A 19,607-nucleotide genomic window follows, 5' to 3' on the forward strand; every position below is an offset into this window, starting at 1 on the left:
GCATCCGATACTTCACTAAGGATGAGTATAGAGGGACTACTTCAGGTTGTTAGTTATCTGTACCCCAGATACTTAATACTGTTGACCATCTCTACAGCTGCATCCTTGATACTGAGTGGAGTATGACCATGCTGGTTCTATGTAGATCTACTTAGGAGACTTTAGGAATTTACCCCCAGTTTGTCAAGTACTGAGGAGGTGAAAGCTTGGCAGCACAATCAGAATAGAGCTGGAAGGGACCTTGGAGGTCTTCTAGTCCAGTTCCCCAACAACTTAATAGCCAGCCATCAACTCCCCAATCTACATCTAAAAAGCTATAAATTACACCATATAAATACCAAACACAGATCAGCACCCACTCTGCTGTTTTCTGAAGATGGGCTCCAGCACATATTGGAAAGCTCAGAAGAGAAAACCTCTGGTCGATGTGACTGACCCAGATTGGCTCCTCCAACTTTAGGAATAGCCCTTCTTCAGTTTCATTAACACTATTTACCATTCACCTTTCTTTTGAGAGCTGCAGGAGGATCTCCACCTCACTGTCATAAAAAAGCTTGTGAGGTTTGTAATTTGGCTGAGAGGTAGTGAACGGCCCAAATCAGATATTATAGATAGGAGAGGCTATGATAGTCAAAAAATTAGGGTGAGTCTGTCAGCACCCTTTTAGACTTAGGACTTTTTGAAAGGCTCTAAGTCACCCCATGGTCTCTATGAGCTCCATAAACATGTGAAAATAGCTCCGCTGGATTAGGCCAAGGCTCATTTTAGTCCAAAATTTGGTTTCTCACAGTGGCCAACCAGAAACAAGCAGGAGCTTTTGAAATACATTTCCCTTACTGTTACTCCCTTTCTCTTGTTATTTCCAAACATGCTATCTGGCCCCATCTCAGAAGTATTCTTAAAATAAACAGCTCTTAACACACCAGGAATCTATCCAACCCTCTTTTCAAGTTTTGTTTCTTTGCTTTTGCACTTACAAGTCAATCAGTATTGACTTCTGGTGACCGCTGGGAAAAGTTTTTGTTTTCAGATTTCAGAAGTGATTTGCCACTGCCTCCTTCATAGGGGTGAGAAAATGAGTTACTGGCCCAAAGTCACCCAGCTTAGGCTTCATACAGGACTAGAACTCGCAGTCCCCCAATTTCTAGCCTGATGCCTTAACCATTCTATTAAACTGGCTCTTTAGTGGCCTTCACCTAACTCACTTGTGATAATGAATTTATATGATTAATTGTATACTGTATGTCTGTCTCCTTCCAAATAGCTTCCATGGATGACTCTGGCCTTTAGCATTTTAAGCAAAAGTGAAAATCTTCTCTCTCTGCCCACTTCCTCCATGCTGAGAGTGATTTTATATATTACAATTATGGCCTTGCCCAATTCATCTGATTTTTATACACCGCAATCATGTCTTCATTCGGTCATCTTTTTTTCTAGGCTAAAGAGTCCCAAATGTTTTAGCCTTCTCTTGTAAGAAAGATATTTTGTTGCCTGCTCCTGTGTGTTTTTCCACTCTGTAATATCCTTTTTTCAAATTTGATGTCTAGAACTATACAGAATTTTCCAGATGTGGATATACATTTGAATAAGGGCTTTACAACATCAAGAGTTTTACTTTCCATCTCTTTCCCTAATGCTTCTTAGCATGAAATTTGTCTTTTTTAAATGCTTCCTGCTCAGTATATCCACTGAATTATCCACTGTAGTCCTGAAATCTTTCCCAGGTTATTTACAGACAGCTCAGCTGCTAAAGCTGCATGTAGAAATACCTTTAGCTTTATATGTGAGTGGTGCATTTCATCTAGTCTGTCTTCTGAATTCTGAAAGAATCTCAGGCAGAATTATTCCTTTGTTTAAACCATGACTACATTGGTATGCATGTTCAAGCCTGCAGTCACAGGAAACAAATATAAAACCCTTTTAGAACAGGCTGTATGAGAAAAGGTAGAGAGACCAGTGAGAACTTGAAAACGTCAACAAAATTCAGGACTCACTTTTCATAACTATATACACATTAATCCCTCAGATCCAGGGCTGTCTTAACAGCATTATGAGCCTCGGGCAAAGCAGTGTACTGGGGCCCTTATGACAACTAGTCATATGAATAAAAAAAATAAATGGTCGATAAACATATATTTATTTTATTGGTACTTCCAACAAAATCGGTGTTGAAACATTAAAAACATGCTGTGCAGTAACAACTAGTCAACATGATAAACATTGAACAATAAACTAGGCTTGAAAAACCCTGTATACACAAATTAGTATGGGGCCCCTATGCTCGTGGGGCCCACAGCAGAGGTGGTATTCAGCAGGTTCTGACCATTTCTGGAGAATGGGTAGCAGAATTTTTGAGTAATTCAGAGAACTGGCAAATACTATCTCTGACTGGAGATTTTATAGTATCCTTCCCCTGCCATGCCCACCAGGCCACGCCCACAGAACCGGTAGTTTAAAAAAAACTTGAATCTCACCACTGGCCCACAGGCAAGTGCCCATCAGGCCCAGGCGTTAAGACAGCCCTGCTTAGATCTATAACTTTCAGAAATCTAAAGTGCAAATTAAACATTTGGTGCAAATACATGTAAAAAAGCTCCACCAGAAAGACAACTTGACATTTTCCTTTTATTTTAGACTGCTTCTCCCACAGCTCCTTAATGTTAACCAGGCTGATTGGGTCCCATGAGAGTTGAAGTGCAAAAAATTTTTTTTTCCTTATTTCTTCAAATCACTCTTGGCTCCTGGGAGCTGCTTGGACAAATCCCTGCAGTATTCTTGGCAATATGGATATAGTTTATCCCTATCATTTTCCCAGGGCTGAAAGAAATCGAATAGTTCAAAGTCACTCAGCTGGTTTCATTCCTAAGGTGGAACTAGAACTCACAATCTCTCAGTTTCTGGCCTGGTACCTTGATCATTAGACCAAATGGGCTTTCCCCAAAACATCTAGCATACTCAAAAATATCTAAAACTAACTTACTACTTTGTCAGTGAAAATATCAGGAAGGTAGAAAGAAATTACACAGAAGACTATTAACTCTTTTGGCATGGATGCTGTTCTGCTCACTATCTGTCATGAAAAATTCAAGGTATACAAACATTTATCCAGAGATAAAACATCTTCTCTTTGCTGTTAAATAAAGCAGTATCTTTGGACTGTTTTTCATAAAACAAAATATCCTGGATTTCCTACACAGACCAATATGTCACTAAAATAACTATACAAAAATATTTTCCCTGAAAGTGGCTCTTTAAAATATTTTAGAGAAAAATGTTCCTTCTCTGTATTTTAAGGCATGTAATATTTTATTTCTTTATTCTTTGAGGTAGTGTCCTTAGTATTTAAAATGTTAGCTTAAGCATATATCTCCTTGAAGATTTTTTTTTTTACACAATTATTTTGAATTCAAAATTTGAACCCACAGAGACATCCATGTGTTCTAGTGACTTTTCTTCATGGCCTTTAAACTTTGGACCTAAACTAGTAGTGTATCCACATAAAGAAGTTTAATGTCAATTAGAACAAAATGCATGATATACTCACAGCCCTTTGGAGGGGTGGGTGGGAAAATAAAGATTTATTTTATATTTATTCTCATTTATTAGGTTCTGGGGATATTCCTGATTGTGGTAATTGACCAGCCACAATCAACTCACACTGAATATTTGATCAATTGATGCAGGTTTCATCATTGTAAGACGTTTGTCTCTATTTTCTTTCTTCATTAAATGTAACATTGGTGTTATTTTAAATAAAAATAATCGAGAGGGAAATAAGTGCCTGTCATTTGGTTGTATCTATAGAACATATTAAAAAAATAATTCAGAAACAATACCCAGTATTTACTTTTGATCCAATTTCATTAACTTTCATTTCTAATGTCAAATCTTATCAAATTCATTACATGAGACTTACCAACAGATATTGGAGTTCTATTAGATTGTAAATGCCATCAAAATATGGCAGTGTCTTCACACTATCTTTATAGTCATACATTACTTCCTCAGTTCCTGCTTTTTCTTTTAACTGGCATATACAGATGTCATCTTTACTATATGGATTTAAACTGGAGATCTTGAGCAAAGATTTGTCAAAACTGCTCAGGACATTCTGCCACTAATGTCATCCTTGAGCAAAGGAATTGCAAAGGCCATTTTCATTGTGTCAGCTGGTGCTCCATTCAAAATCCAAGAAAGAAATACTTAAGAGTCCATTAATTAGAGAAAAGATATCTTTTAGTGGAAATCAAGTGGTAGCAACAAAAGAATTCTGAATCTGAAAAAAATGAGTGCTTAAATCACATATACAAAGTGATGGCAACGTTCCTACCCCCAATAGTTCAATTGGCTCATCCAATTAAAAGTTGTGTATATCATCATGTGGGCATCTCCAGGTGGTGATGAGGCCTCTGTCCGTTAACCTTGACATATTTTGGTAAAGATTTGCGGCTGCGCATAGCATAGGATAGAATCCTAAGCAAGAAACTCCCCCCAACTTATACAGTTCTGTTTTGTAACGCCTCCAGCTCGCTTCCCATAACAATGTCCCCCCACCTCCCCCTGTTACTTATGTCAGCTGAAAGATGCAAAGCAAAGGAAGAAAATCTTGAAGGCTGACACATTGCAAAGTAGCTGTACTAGAATGTATTAGAAGTTTGAGCAGCATTTATTATGGGTTAAACAAAGCTGAGGGACTTATATTCTGTGCATTACAAAGCTCATCAATGCATGCATGTCTATCACATCCAACTTTTTTAAAATTAATAGCCATTATTGATAGATTATTTATACTGTTTTGCTTTCTAGATTTTATTGCTGTCTGACATTCCTTTTATTATTTCTCCCTGTTCCACAGCAAAGTATATACTACAGTATACTCCTCATTCAAGATAGTATTCAATGTATTTAGTGAAGTAGATAATGATCCATGAAAGTTTATGTTGTGATCAAGCAGTTAGCTCTTAAACATTGCAAGAAAGTTCTTTGTCCCTTTTGTTAAAAAATAATCTAGCTGAGTTCTAAACTTTGGTAATAAAATGAACTAACTTCTAGGATTATGATTCATTTCAGATTCGAGAGCAAAAAGATACTTTTGAACAAGAGGGTCAGGGACATAGCAGCACCTATTTGTAGCTCCTTGGGGGAAAAAAGCTGGCTACTTTAAAAAGGTAAAGAAGAAAATGTTTTAGTTTGTAACAGCCAGGCAGTTAACATTGTAGTATGTTATATTAAAATGCCCTTCTGCATTATTCAATTGTCCTCAATGTTATAAAAAAGAAATAGCTATCCTGGAAGAGTGTTTCAAGAAAATGTTTATGAGTGGTTTGTGTAATTTTTAACTACAAGATGACCAAGGAGCATGTCTCTATATCCTAAGCCATTCCTATTGCCTTAGCTTCTCACATCTATATTTAATCCCCAGGGAAGACATCACTAAGAAGAAAGATGACTGCCCAGAGTCATTAGGAATTGGGTGGCATATAATTTATTATTCTCTGTTCACAACAATGTGACGTCACAGCTGCCAGTTCATTAACTGGTGCTGCCCTTAATACCAGGGGTGGGATTCTACCAGTTCTCACCTATTCGCTAGAACAGGTTGTTAACATTCTAAGCAGTTTGGAGCACCGGTTGTTAGAAGAAATTACTGGCCTAATCCTGTAAGGAAGGCAGGAAGGAAACATTCTGGTGTTGCTTACAAAAACTGCCTCTCTGTTAACCCTTATTACATTCTTGGCAGGACTAGACTTCCTGTCTCTGGAGGTTTTTTCCCTCTTTTGCTGGTACTTTGCTTGTGTCGAGTGACCATTCAAAGTTACAATGGCACTGAAAAACATGACTTCTGACCATTTTTTACACTTACGATTGTTGCAGCATCCCCACAGTCATGAGAGGCCAGGCAAGGAGATGTGTGCCTTGATGTGAATGATATTGAGTTGGTCATGCCCAGCCAATAACATGACCACCAAGCCATGTCCACCCAGTCACATGATCACCAAGCCACACCCACCAACTAAGCCACACCCACATAACCAGTTGTTAAAAAAATTGAATCCCACCCCTGCTTAATACCCATTGGGCTTTTCCTAAGACCCTAAAATGTTGTAATGGATCCATATGTGGATCCAAGCAATGTGACCTTTTGCAATTGACAGACATTTTATCAATTCACAGATTTTTTGGGGTGTTGTCCAATATTATTTGGTAAAATATCCAGTGTACTGATAAACACTAGAATCATCATGGTCCTAACCACTTTTGATTTTCAGCTCTTGCTACTTTGAGAGCGTCTCCAATTCTTTGTCTTATATTTTGCTGTCCCCTGCTTTTGTCACATCAATTATCCATATTTTCTTCTTTTCAGTCATGGTTATATATGTTTTATAATGAGTCAAAATTTTATCAGTCTATATTAAAAAATACCACAATAGTTTAACCTGCTATTTTCAGGTTATTTTTCATTACTGGCACATATCAATATTCCAGTAAATTGACGAGTGTGTTAGGTCATTGTTTATAATCAGTTTGTGCAATCTTCTTGCATGAACTGAGTATATGATCTGCTTCTTTGTACAATTTGCACTTTGAATCATTAGATGATTTTTTTCAATTCTTGCCTTGATTGCATTATTTTCAGATAGCTTGTTCTCTTGCACATTCATAATCAAGCTTTCAGTTTCTTTTTTTTAATGTTCTACTTAGAAGCCACTACCAGGTTTATCTTTAACTACTAACCCTAACCTTCAATTTTTGTAGAAATTAATCATGTAATACTTTTCTTTTTTAAAAAAATAAATTTTATTAAGTTTCCAAATTTTAAAAACATAAAACAAAACAGGCATTTCTTTTCATACCTGGTGGACATGCCAGGAAGTGAAAAAATATTGGAATACAATTAGACAGTAGATAGAAGAAATCACGAATCAAAAAATTGAATTTAATCTGGTAACTTTTTGATTAGGTATAATAACACAAAAATGCAATAAAACAGATAGATATATTATGTTACATATATTAACAGCTGCAAGGATTTCGTACACACAACTCTGGAAGGAAAAAGGGTTCCACCAGAAGGCATGGTTATTAAAAAAATAATAGATTGTATAGAAATGGACAGGCTAATGATGAAAATAAAAGATAGAGAAGATTCAATTTATTATAGGGCCTGGGATGCCTGCTTTGAGTGGTTTAGAAATAAAAAGAAAAGAAAATGGCAATTAGGAAAAGAATGAGGGAATATGTAAATATACCATGGAGAAGATTGAGATGTAAGGATAAAAGATATTGATTTATAGTAAGAGTAAGATGCAATGGTAAAGGAATAAGTAAATATATATGTACTGAAAAATGTGAGGAAATACAAAAGATGTCTTGATGTTAATCATGTAATATTTTTCTTTGCTACCATTCTGTTTGTGCTTTTATTATATTTTTTTCAATATTCAATTGCATTCCAGGTATTCATTTATAACTGCAGCCATGTGATAATGTTTAGCAACATTAATTGGCTGTTATTTTTTATTTTGGTTCATCGCATAGTCAGATAGATGTTCAGACTGGATTTGGCCGTTTAGCCATGTATTGAGTCCTTCCCAAGGTAGGCAGATGTGGATGGTTGATGCTGTTACAGATATTGTTACCAGATGGAAACTATTTCAAGTAAAGCTATCTTTTGCAATTGACTGGTGGTGAATTTGGCAGTGCTGTTGGTATCCAAGTGATGCTTCAGTTGTTTTGGGATTGCCTGTTATTATTGGTAATATTAGCTTTGCTTTCTTTTGCTATATTTTTATTATCCTTATTAGAAGTATCATCATCATTATCATCACCATCATCATCTAGAAAATTTGTCCTATGTGGTCTGTTCACAACAAAAAGCCAAGGAAACTACATTAACACCACCACATCTGGGCTGCAACATTCCAGATGACCATTAGATGACAGAACTCAAGCTCTTTGGTGCAATTTAGTGGTTGTCAGATGATTGCAGCCTTGATATGACCGCCTCATGTTAGGAAGTCTGCAATGGCTATTTCTTTACCAGTGGTCCAATTGTAACAAGTATATATATTTCAGTTTTGACTGGTCTTTTTTTAAGCCGTAGGCTGTAATGGTTCTATCAGGTTTAATACTTTAAAGTCAAATCTTAATGTAACTCTATGTAAATATTTAACCTGTAGGTAATTAAATCATTGTGCCTCGGACTATTTGAATAAATCAGACAGAGCTACATTTCTCAGTTGTTAGTTACATACTTAAGTATTGTGAAATTTATTGTAAAAAGATCTATCTCTTATTCTTCTACATTTGTTCTTCTGGCCTTTGGGGTAAAAGTACTGTTTCCTTAATTTTTTTTTTTTTTGCCTAAAACCATGCCATGTTGCTTAAATTTTAGCTTTAGGAAATTCTGTGAATTGATGATAGCTGACAGCTTTCTGTCATAATATTCTGGAGTTGATAGATGCTTGCTGTTTGGTTAAGAAATGAAGGGGAAATGGGGTAAGAAAGTTTGAGTCCTTGAAAACCTGTGTTATCAAGTTGTACATAATATTTGCTTGTATAAGAATGTGCAAATCTTGTGTCATTAAAATAAAAGCAAACGAGCAGCTCAAAGAGATTTTATTATTTGTATTGGTCTGATAGAACTGAGAAGTTGGTGGATGTATCAAAAGCCACTTAGTGTTCTCTTAGACTAAAATAGCTACACTGAGCAGATGGATTTAATTAAGTTTTTACCGAAAGATAACTATGCTTCCTACATATTTCAGATGAATATTTCAGAGAAAATTACAGAAGAGTTAATTCAACCTTAAACTGCTTTTGATATGTGAACATGTTTTTTTCTGAAACATAAACAAACAAGAGGAACTCATACCTTCAGAAAGAGAAATAGCTCAATTCTATCTTCCTTTAATATGCTACTTTGTGTTTATCAGCTTAAGTACCATAGAGATGGATATATTTTTTCATGATCTATAAAAGACATGGCTAACAACAGGAGATGCTGGAAACTGTAGCTCAGTAGTTAGAAGACACCAACCTGCCTTCCATTGCCCTTTGCTCAGAATATTATTTGATTTATATGGCTGTAATTGCCAAACATTTGAACATACAAATTAGCAAACAATTATTTTTTAAACCTCATAATAGACATTTTATTACATTTGATCTTGTTGCAGGCCTCTGGCAGTCTGAATGATTTGACAGCATATAGCTGATGATGAAGAAATTCTGATAAAATGCACAAACGTAGCAAAATATGTAGTCAAAAACTCATGTATGGGTTTAAATTTCTTTACAGTAACTAGGAACAATTCACAAGCAAGCATCTTGTTATTCCAAGTAAACCAGCCCCATCATTTCTCCAATATCTGTTCCCAGCTATGAAAAGTTAGTAGCATTTGCCTCTAAGGCAAGGGAGTCAAACTCATGTCATCATAGTGGCGTCATTGCATTTCAAATTCCCAGAGGTTGTGGGAAGACCTGCTGGCTACTTGTGAAGGAAGCAGAGGGTGAGTAAAAAGGAGAAAGATAGAGGCCCGTGCGCCTAACAGCGCATGAATCATATAACTATAAATCAAGAATACCAATAATACATTTAGGGTAAATGCGCTTGAGATTGTGATTTTATTTTATTTCAAAATGACTGGCTTAGTTGAGTGTAATACTTGTTTTACAGCTGTCTTTCGCAGTACTCTTTTCAAACTTGGATACTGTCGTCTTTGTAAAAAAATTACCAATCTTCATGGACAGATTACCTATCTACAATCTCTAATCTGTGCTTTCCAATCAGAAATTAGGTGCCCAATCCAGCCATCTATTGAGCTGCCATGCTACCAGCCCCCACTACCACAAAGATCCTACAGGAAAAGGGCAGTATGGACAACCGTGGGATCTGGCAGGGTGAGAGCTGTGGACCATAAATGCAAAGCTTTTGCTGTTTCCTGGCAAAACAGATACAGTGCCCTTGCTGACCTTAATAGGGACACTAAAGTGACAGGTCAAGGTAGTTGTGATAATGATAACTCAAGTAGGCTGGGGATCATGGTCCTAGAGGAAGGACTTACTTTGGAAAGGAGAAAGTGTGAATCAGGTATTACACACCAGTCACACAAGAAGAGCAAGGCATACAAAAAGAGAAGCCACCTTCTGGTTGGGGACTCAATTGTAAGGGATGTAAATTTAAGAAAGGATACTGAGGTTTTGAAAGAGATCAAGTGTCTACCAGGTGCTACTGCTAGCAGAGACAAGAAGCATATTCTTAAGATAGTAAAGAATGCCAGCAAGGACTGTGATGTTGATGCTATTATACATCTTAGTACAAATGATCTGTCCCAGAAGGATGTACTTTCTGTTCAGTAAGACTTCCAGAGCTTGGGGTATGAACTTAGCAATATGGGCTGTAGGCTTATCTTTTCAGAGGTTCTACCAGTATATAAGGAACAAAAAGGGAAAGGGCAGCATGTAGCAGAGTTTAATGTGTGGCTAAAGGAGTGGTGTAAAAGGGAAGGCTTTGGTTTTATTAGTCATGATGTCTGCAGCTGGTCCAATGAAAAACTACAAAAGAGATGGTTTGCATCCATCAAAGAAAGGGACTGAGTTACTTGGCATTAAATTCACAGATTTCCTGGATAAACATTTAAACTGAACAGCGGGGACAGAGAATTAATGGATTCAGAACATTTCTGTCCCCAGCAGCCTAAAACTAATAAGGATAGCAGTGCATGCAAAATAGATGTTTGTGCAGGTAAGATTATCAACCTTGATGCCAACCAAAACCAAGCATTTAATAGTGAGTTCCATACCAGGTGCACTAATCAAACAGGTGGCAAGAAAGTAGGGGCAGGTAGGCACAACACAGGCTATGTAGACAGTAAACACAGTGTCAGACATAAAGATCTCAAGTGCCTATATACAAATGCACAAAGTCTGGGAAACAAACAGGGTGAACTCGAACTACGAATACATGAAGGTAAATATGATATAGTTGGAATAACAGAAACTTGGTGGGATGAAACCCATGACTGGAACATATTGGTAGAAGGATACAAACTATTCAAAAAAACCAGACCCCATAAAAGAGGAGGTGGAGTTGCACTGTATGTAAAGGACCACTATATTGCTACAGAAATGCATGAAACCAAAGATGAAAACCTCCCAGAATGCACTTGGGTCAATATAAAAGAAAAAAAGAATGACATGGCCATAGGTGTATATTATAGGTCACCCAATCAAGCAGAAAAAATAGATGCCCTTTTTGCCGGCCAACTAACAAACATATGCAGGAAACACAGAACAATAGTAATGGGAGTCTTCAATTATCCTGATAGCAATTGGAAAACTAATTCTGCATCAAGTGAGAAATCAAATAAGTTCCTAACCAACCTAGCTGACAACTTTGTTGTCCAAACGGTAGAGGGTGAAACTAGAGGGACAGCCATACTGTACTTAATTCTTACAAACAGAGAAGTGATAAAGGGAGTTGAAACTGCAGGAACCTTGGGTGAGAGTGACCATGTTATATTAGAATTCAACATAACACAAACACAAACAACAGAACATAATGACACCAGAGTCTTGGATTTTAAAAGAGCTGATTTCAATAAACTCAGAGAGAACTTGGGAAAGATTCCATGGATGAAAATCCTAAAGGGGAAAACAACTCAAGAATCTTGGGAAACTCTAAAAAGTATGATCATAGAAGCCCAGACTAGCACAATACCACTGAGAAAGAAAAACAAGAAATCCAAGAAGAACCAGCATGGCTGCACAAAGATCTCTCTGGCAAATTGAAAGAAAAAAAGGACTAGTACAAAAAATGGAAAGAAGGACATACAGCTAAGGCAGAATATCAGAAGATAGCCAGAATCTGCAAAGACAAAGTCAGGATAGCAAAGGCTCAGAACGAAAAAAGACTTGCAAAAAAAATCAAAGATAATAAAAAAGTTTCTTCCAACACATAAATAACAAGAAAAAAATCAAGGAAACAGTCAGTCCACTAAAGAGAGAAGATGACAAGGAAGTAACAGGCAACAGAGTAAAACAGAACTGCTTAACTCATTCTTTGCATCTGTCTTCACGCAAAAAGAAACCATATCTCAACCCACCAAAAACATAACTGTAAAAGACAGACCAGAAATAAAAGTTAAAATAAGCAAAAAAATAGTAAGAGAACACCTGTCTGATCTTGATGAAAACAAATCACCGGGGCCTGATGGATTACATCCCAGAGTTTTAAAGGAGCTGGCAGAGGTCATCTCAGAACCACTGCACCATATCTTTCAAAAATCCTGGAGAACCAGGGAACTACCAGAGGACTGGAAAAGAGCTGATGTGGTTCCCATCTTCAAAAAAGGAAAAAAAAACCAGACCCAAGAAACTATAGTCCAATCAGCCTAACATCAATACCCGGGAAGATACTGGAAAAGATAATAAAAAAACAGATCTGCCAACATCTAGAAACAAGTAAAGTAATAACTAGCAGTCAGCACAGGTTTGTTAAGAACAAATCATGCCAAACCAATCTTATTTCATTCTTCAACACAGTGACCAAATTAGTAAAATACTGTGGACATAATATATTTAGATTTCAGCAAAGCATTCGACAAAGTAGACCACAACCTACTTCTTAGTAAGCTAGAAAAAAGTGGAATAGATAGCACCACCACTAAATGGATTCGCAACTGGCTGGCAAACCGTACTCAACTAGTAGTCCTTAATGGGTCTAAGTCTACATGGAAGTAAGCAGTGGGGTGCCACAAGGTTCCGTCTTAGGCCCAGTACTCTTCAATATCTTCATTAACAACTTAGATGAGGGAATAGAAGGGGAACTTACCAAATTTGCAGATGATACTAAGCTGGCAAGAATAGCTAACCCCCAAGAAGATAGGCTCAAGATCCAGATGGATCTTGACAGACTAGAACACTGGGCCCTATCTAACAAAATGAAATTCAATGTAGAGAAAAGTAAAGTCCTACACTTAGGAAAGAATAACCAAAAAGTACACATATTGACTGGGTGAAACCAGGCTCAATAGCAGTAACTGTGAGAGGGATCTTGGAGTCTTAGTGGACAACCAGCTAAATATGAGCCAGCAGTATGCAGCAGCAGTCAAAAAAGCTAATGTAATCCTAAATTGTATTAACAGAGAGATACAGTCAAGATCAAGGGAAGTACTAATACCGCTCTATAAAGCCTTAGTATGACCACACCTAGAGTACTGCATCCTATTTTGTTCACCACATTATAAAAGAGATGTTGAGACTCTAGAAAAATTACAGAGAAGAGCAACCAGGATGATTAGGGGACTGGAGGCGAAAACATACAACGAACGGTTGCAGGAACTGGGCTTGGCTAGTCTGGTGAAGAGAAGAATCAGGGGAGACATGATAGCAGTCTTCCAATATTTGAGGGGCTGCCACAGGGAGGAAGGAGTCAAGCTATTTTCTAAAGCTCCTGTAGGCCAAACAAGGAATAATGGATGGAAACTGAACAAGGAGAGATTTAACCTGGAAATAAGGAGAAACTTTCTGACAGTGAGAACAATCCACCAATAGAACAGCTTGCCCTCGGAAGTTGTGGGAGCGCCATCACTTGAGACTTTCAAGAAGAGATTGGACTGCCATTTGTCAGAAATGGTGTAGGGTCCCCCGCTTGAGTGGGGGGTTAGACTAGATGACCTCAAGGTCCCTTCCAACTCTGATTATCTGTTATCTGTCACATGATGTATCGGGACTTTTTCTTCCTTTGCTAAATCAGGAGTGGGCATGGCCAGCATATGACAGCCCTGCTTTAAGGAATCAAGTGAAATTTAGAGTTTCTCCTTGTATGAAAAGTACAACAAATCCTACAAAATCTAGTGAGCCTCTCTTGCTAGAATCTGCTTTGAAGAATTTGGGGTGATAGCAACCAAAGCTGCTTGATAACATATAGAATGTAATTGTGAGAGGGAACTTACAACCTAGTAGACAATCACTTAAATGTGAGCAAGCAAGTGTGTTGCAGCAGCCAAAAAAAAAAACACCAATGCAGTCCTAAGCTGTATTAACAGAAGGGTAGAATCAAGATCACATGAAGTGTTAATACCAATTTATCATGCCTTGGTAACACCACACTTGGAATATTGCATTCAGCTTTGGTTGCCTCAGTATAACAAAGATGTTGAGATGCTAGAAATAGCGCCCAGAAGAGCAACAAAGATGATTAGGGCTCTGGAGACTAAAACTTATGAAAAATGGCAGCAGGAATTGGATATGTCTAGTTTAATGAAAAGAAGGACTAGGGATGACATGTTAGCAGTGTTCCAATATTTAAGGGGCTGCCATAAAGAAGAGGGGCTCAACCTATTCTCCAAAGCACCTGAAGGCAGGACAAGAAGCAATGGGTGGAAACTAATCAAGGAGAGAAGCAACCTAGAACTAAGGAGAAATTTCCTGACAATTAGAACAATTGATCAGTGGAACGGCTTGCCTCCAGAAGATGTATATATGCTCCAACACTGAAGATTTCTAAGACGAGATTGGACAACCACTTGTCTGAAATGGTATAAGGTTTCCAGCTTGAGCAGAAGTTTGGATTAGAAGACCTCCAAGGTTCCTTCCAATTCTGTTATTTTGTTATTTATAATTATAATACCTCACCAAAAAAAACCCCAACCAACTAAAATATTTTTCTTCTATTATAGTTATTCTATAATTGAAAGATATAAAGATATCTATTTTGTCATTTTATCTGAATATTGTAATGTCATTATTGGTTTGGTTTCTTCTGAATCATATAATTTTACCTATTAAAAATAGGTAATACAAATAAAGAGGAGCGGCTTGTGGTCTGTACCCATTCCCATTTCTTACTAGCCCTTCCAGGGAAACAGAGCAGATATGGTGTGTAAAATACATTATATTAATGAGCCATGGTGGCACAATGGTTAGAATACAGAATTGCAGGCAAACTCTGCCCATTGCCAGGAGATCAGTCTTGACTCAGCCTTCCATCCTTCCGCGATTAGTTAAATGAGGACCCAAATTATTGGGGGCAATATGTTGACATTTGTAAACGGCTCACAGACAGCTGTAAAGCACTATGACACAGTATATAAATCTAAATGCTATTGCTGTTGCTAAACTTAGGATCACTTTAATATATCTAAAACCACAATATCTCTTTCTTACAGAAATTCACACAAATGCTTCCTCCCTCCCTCCCTCATTCATTAATTCACTCACATATCCCTCAAATCAACCCTTACACCCCCCAGGCCAGGAAAAAACTATATTTAAAAAAGTATGACAAAAATTCATCTAACCAAACTATAAATAAATAAACTGCCCTTTTACATCTTACCTAAACATCCAGCTGTCAGGAAGGCTGATCAGTGAGTCTTATTCTGACATGTGTAACATTTGAAATGTTTGGAATTTTGCTACAGATAAGGCGTTCCCATTCTGTCCTTGTATCTGGTTAATACTTCCAGTCTTGCATAAAGCTGTACAGCCAGTTTCCAAGAGGGAGAGCAAGATTCCTGCACCACTAAAAAGAGTATAGGAGCTCTAAACTGTTGCAAGCCACCCAGAGTTATATACAGTACATGGTATAAATGCTCTATAAATTGAAATAAATAAGTTTAAGAGCCGTGGTGGCACAATGGTTAGAATGAAGTATTGCAGGCTAATTCTGCTGCTGCCGGCTGCCAGTAATTTAGCAGTTCAATTCTCACCGGCTCAAGGTTGACTCAGCCTTTCACCTTTCTGAGTTCAGTAAAATGAGGACCCAGATTGTTGGGGGCAATATGCTGACTCTGCAAACTGCTTAGTGAGGACTGTAAAGCACCGTGAACTGGTATATAAGTTTAAATGCTATTGCTATTGTGAAATTCTATTTGTCATATGCAGCATGATGACTCAGTGGTCAAGACTCCGGGCTTGTCAGCTAGAAAGCCAATAGTCCAAGTTTGTGACTCAAGCATTGTGCAACATGGTGAGCATCCATCTTTGCCTAATTCCTGTCAACCTAGCAGTTCAAAAGCAAAGATAAATAGGTGCCACTTTGGTGGGATGTAACAATGCTCTGTGATGTCATGCTGGCCACATGACTGTGGACATATCTTTGGACAGCCTTGGCTCATGGTTTCAAAATGGAGATGAATGCCACTCACTATAGTCAGCAATGACTAGCAGAGTAAAATCTGCAGGGACTTCCTTCCTATCCTATTTGTAATTTGCAGGAATTTCAACTTATTTTGCATCTAGCTAATCCAATGCAATAGGCAGAATGTTTTGAGGAATGGAGAGCCTTGTCAAATCACACATACTTTCTCCAATTTTTCCTATTTCTTCATTATTCAAATGCCAGGCCACTCCTCTGGAATGCCATGAGAACTAAATGAGAATGTTACAGAAATAAACTCTGACAGTTATAGGTCAGGATGAAAGCAGGAAAGGGCTTTGACTTATGGTTTTTGAATAATTTCTTTGCTTGCTGAATAATATATTACTGGCACCATATGCCAAAGCCTATGAACTTCTATACAAGTTGTAGTGATTTCATTGTTATTTTCCCCCAGCAAACTTTAGTCTGGCTTTCTAAAAGGGAAAAATGTCAAAATTTGAGCAATATATACATAACTTCTTTATCTATTTGCTATAGGAAAGGGATGTTGTATGCTACAACAAAAATTTGAATTAATTTAAATTTACTTAAGTTAAATGCAGCTATTAGGACTGCTCCTTATTAATATTTTCCCCATCCTAACATAGTAAATAAAATCATTTGGCAACATATTCCAAGGGACTCGACTGGGGATTATGCTATATCTAATTGTTGTTGTTGAGTTGTTTCTGACTCTTTCTGACCTTATGGACATCATTTTACAAAGAAAGTCTGTCACTAACAGCTTCTTTGAGCTTTTGTAAGCTCATGTTTGAGTAGAAAAATAGGAAAACTAAAAAATGAATAGGAAATCCAGCATTATAAAATCTATACACCACTAGAGCTCTCATTGTCTTTATCTGTTTGTATTTTGTACTCGCAAGTTAGCCAAAACAGTGCACTATACCAAGGGTCCCCAACCACCGGGCCCCGGACCGGTACTGGTCTGTGGAACATTTCCTACCAGGCCGCCGGTTGCTGGATGCCGCCATCTTGTTTGACGAGAAAGTGCTTCCGGGTGAGCTTTTCCGGTTGGAAAGCGGCGTTTGGGTCCTGAAGGAATCCTCGCGCCTTAGTTTCATCGAAGGGAAGGGCTTTGAATGAAACTAAGGCACAAGGATTCTTTCAGCATCCAAAGCAAGGCGAGCCGAGCGACCGTCCCGAAGCCGTCCCGAAACGAAGCCCATCGACAAAGGTACAAAGGAGGAGTTGAAGGTGGCGGGGAGAAGCGGGGGACGGCTGGCTGGCCAGTCGCTTGGCTCGCCTTGCCTTGTCATGCGTGCTGATGCCAGTAACGGGCCACAGATCATTTTGTGATGCCAGTACCAGGCCGTGGCACAAAAAAGGTTGGGGGCCACTGCACTATACTACAAGAAGTTTTGAGTCAGAGTAGCTAAAATAGACTAACTGAATGTGTAAAAATCTGGGATTCATTACTTCTGTGGAACTGAACTTTCCATGTTGTCCAGACCAGTTTTGTTCACAAAATTGTGGCCACTGGAGTATCCTGGTGGTCATGTGGTTGTCATTTCCAACTCTCCCTGCCAGTTTCACACAAGCAATATTTGTGGAAAAGCTGGTAAGAAGTCAGCAGTTGCCCCTGCTCCCATTGCTTTTGTGTCCATCCATGGTCATTCTGGTTATCTGTTCAGGTAATTAAATATTGTCATTGAAGTTTGTTTGCCACTACTATTTTTATAACAATTTTATGATATTAAGATATTAGTCTGAGATGTTCATGCCCAGTGTTTGGGTAAAAAAATATGGTCACCTTAAAATTAAATATTTATTCTGGTCACATCAGACTATACTACCTTTCTTTAAAAGATGAGCCAATCAATCACACAATTGTCTAGTTAAATAAATGCAGTAAATTTGAAAGTACAATTATTTGTTTCTCCGGTTTAATACTTTATTATTAAAATCAAGATTATATACAATTTGTAATAATCAGTACAATATAAATTATAAATCAAGATATAATAATTTCTGCCTAGTCTAAAAATTTCATCCTCATTTAGTAAGTCAGTCTGAAACCTTTAAGTTTCAGAGATATAATTTGATGTTATTTTTCTGAAGTAAATCTGGTGGGATATTCTAAATAGTCCAACCCTGTTTCCTATACTAGAATATTTAGTTAAGAAAATGACAAACCATCCCTGGGATATGGAGGGATAGAGATAGGGAGAGGTACATTCTGGGACAAACAGGGAATATTCCAAGAAATATAAAGATGCTCTGTGATAAGTATACAATGTTTTATGCACAACTACTACAATATAATCAATTACAGAAGCCATAGTTGTTTTGTTTTGTTTTTCTATATCTGAGAAGGTTATCTGCAAGCACTGACATGCTTCTACTGAGTATTGAAGAATAGGCTATTACTGAAACAGATACTAATAAAAGAGGGCCATTTATTTTGATCTCAAACTGAGAATTAAATCTTTAATCATTTTGTGATTCTAGAGTTGTCTGTGGTGCAACTAACTAAAATACAAAATATAAAATATCTATAAAGAGTTTAAACAAGACTTGGCATGTCTTACCTATTGAATTGGCTGGGCTGCAGCAGCTATCATGTGTTGGCTGCCATGACATCTTTGCGCTATCAGTCACAAAACCTTCCTCTTGTTTGACATTTGTTGCATCCTGCAAATTTGTTTGTGCATAATCCCCCAGACATCTCACTGCTAGCCAGACTCCTTTGTATATTCCAAGGCTCTCAAGGTGTTTTACATATTTTATCACCAGGTTCTCAAAACTCGGGGGAAAATCCACATGAAGTACTCACTGACTGGTGGATTTAAGGAGGACAGAGAACTGGGTTGTAATAACCCCTTAACCCATCTTAACCCTTGCAGAAGGTCACTAAGGGCTACTAGATGTTACAGATTACCAGCAATTTTAAACTTAAGAATTTGGTATTTTTGCAATATTTTTGAGAAGAAACATGTCTAATACTATGGGATTTCCCCAACAGAGCCCTACTTTATTTGTTAAATGTATAAACCAAGTTATAAATGTGACTCTGTCTCCCATATTGAAATAAAAGCTGCCAGGACTAAACTCACAGATGATTGAGATGATTTCTGGTAGGGTTCATCAGTGACAGATGTTTAAAGGAAATTGTGGGGCTGTTCGGAATATGATGCTGCAGAGTCCTATTATTATGATTGTCATTTTGTTGTGGTGAAAGGTATTCCATCACTCCTAGAAAAAAACAAACCTGAAGCCCTCACTTCTAAAAGCTAGGATTCAGTATTACCATCTTTCCCTTATGAAAACAAACACAATACCCACCTTTTCAAGAATAAATAAAGTTGCTTGCTTAAATGCATATTCTTAAATCTCATTACTGTTGTTTAACAACTCATGTTAAACAACTCATGTTAAGTTGGAATTGTATAATTTCGTACTTAACAGTTCAGATATAATTGTCCTGCTTGACCCTCTAGAA

This window comes from Pseudonaja textilis, chromosome 2 (genome assembly GCF_049901715.1).
Source record: "Pseudonaja textilis isolate UNSWEBS1 chromosome 2, rPseTex1.2, whole genome shotgun sequence".
NCBI lineage: Eukaryota > Metazoa > Chordata > Lepidosauria > Squamata > Elapidae > Pseudonaja > Pseudonaja textilis.